Source organism: Coturnix japonica, chromosome Z (genome assembly GCF_054131305.1).
Source record: "Coturnix japonica strain WE chromosome Z, WE-NBRP24, whole genome shotgun sequence".
Taxonomy (NCBI): Eukaryota; Metazoa; Chordata; class Aves; order Galliformes; family Phasianidae; genus Coturnix; species Coturnix japonica.
In genome coordinates this window covers 1,454,173-1,456,127 of record NC_140702.1, presented here as the reverse complement: position 1 = coordinate 1,456,127, position 1,955 = coordinate 1,454,173, and positions in this window count along the sequence as shown.

The following is a 1,955-nucleotide window of genomic DNA, read 5'->3' as shown; positions in this document are numbered from 1 at the left end:
TTTCCAAATATTTTACTAGTTTCTCAGGATTTTGTTCTAGGTGCCTGCCTATACCATCTCAAACTCCTTGCCACTCATAAATATCTAGCTACAGGGCAGATTCCTAGAAGAGATTTGTTAATAGTTGTTTAATCTTATGCAAATTCTGAAACACATTTAGTAGGCATAGAAACATTAGTGTACTGGCTTGAACACTCCTGTTCATCACTCCCACACCCTGCTACAAGATTCCTCAAGCCTGAAGATGACTGCAATACTAAATACTAACACCAGACTAGCTTCATGGTCAGTGTTATACCATGCAGAAAAATGATAACCTTAATTTATCTCAGAAATAATACATAATGCAGCAGGGATCATAGATATAGTGAGTAAGGTATCAAATAACAGGTTTCCATGAAAGAGCTCTGACTGATCTCTGAAAATGAAAAATGTAACATTGTGACCAGTAACTATTAAACTAATACAACTCTTATAGCAATTTACTTTTAACACATTCTGACCAGATCTCAACCCCTCCAGCCCCAAAAGGACTGTCATGACTCAGCCTAGCCAGGCAGCCATTCACTTACTCCCCTGCAAGTGGCTTGAGAGAGAAAGCTGAAACTATTTACTAAGTCAGAAAAGGAGAATGGAAACTAAAATTTATATATACACATGAATATATATATATACATACATATATATATATATACACACAAACCAACTGTACAATTACTCACCATCCACTGACCAGCACCCAGTTAACGATATAACTTTTTGCAGACCAACACCCCATTGGTGATGCAAAGTCTTACCATCCACCAAGCACTTCCCAGTGAACTCCTCCACAGATTTATAGCCTTCTGCATGCTGTCATGTAGTATCAAATAACTCCCTGCTTAATTGAGGCCAGCTGTCTTGGCTCTACCCTAACCCCTGCCCTGTACTGTAAAGGCAGCAGCTCTTCCCCTGTAAGAAGACTGGCTTGGTCCCAAGAGCTCTCCCAACACTTAGCATTAACAAAAATATCACTGTGCTATCAACAGCTGAAACCAGAACACAGAACTAACAGCACTCGTCTGAAAAGCTATACTTGGGAAGTACAAAGCAAGATAACCACTCAGAACTGACTGTAATTCTCTGGTTTCTGGACAATTTTCATTTAACCTTATCTTACAGTTTGCTGTAATTATTACGATGAAGTTCAGAGGTACAGACAAACACATAACTGGTAGCACCTCTGGAGTCAGTACAGGAAAATGTTGGACAGAATTAACTGTAAGTTTAAAGAGGTACCAAAGGCAAGAAGTCATCTAGCATGGGCACCTCAGGCAAGAATGAACTCACTAGGACAAGACCACATCCAATTTACTGATGCTACGACTACTTCAGCTTCACCTGTGGGGTGCACATGGAGAAAAGATATCAGAAATGCAAGGAAACGTTTTGTGTTTTTGTGGGCACTGTTTAACTAAGTGTACCTGTATTAAATCATGTTTCTCACCATGAAAACTGAGCTTTAGAATTGCTTTCACAGTAAGACTTTGCCTTTGGTTTGGATGAAGTATGTTCTCACCTATTTCTGCCACTTAGATCCCTAATATTCAGATTTAGAAGTAAGCTATTTTACTGTAATCTTAACATCATACTCAGTATTATGGACACACTGTGGAACACACTAGTACTCCTTAGGTCATTTGTGCTGATAATGCATAATTGATAACACAAGTAGATTGAAGTGGCAGAAATTTCAAATGATTTTTCAGTGCAAATTGTTTCCTGACACTACTTCTGTTCAAAAATAATCCATGCAAGCTGGAAAAAAATTCTATGCATGTAGAATTAAATTGCCAAGAAACTTCAAGACAAAGTAAAATAACTTTTTTAAATTATGCAAGCCCATAAAAGATATAATCAGCTGATGTCTTAAGATCAGTAAAAGTTATAATTTCAGAGCTTTGGTGATCACTTAA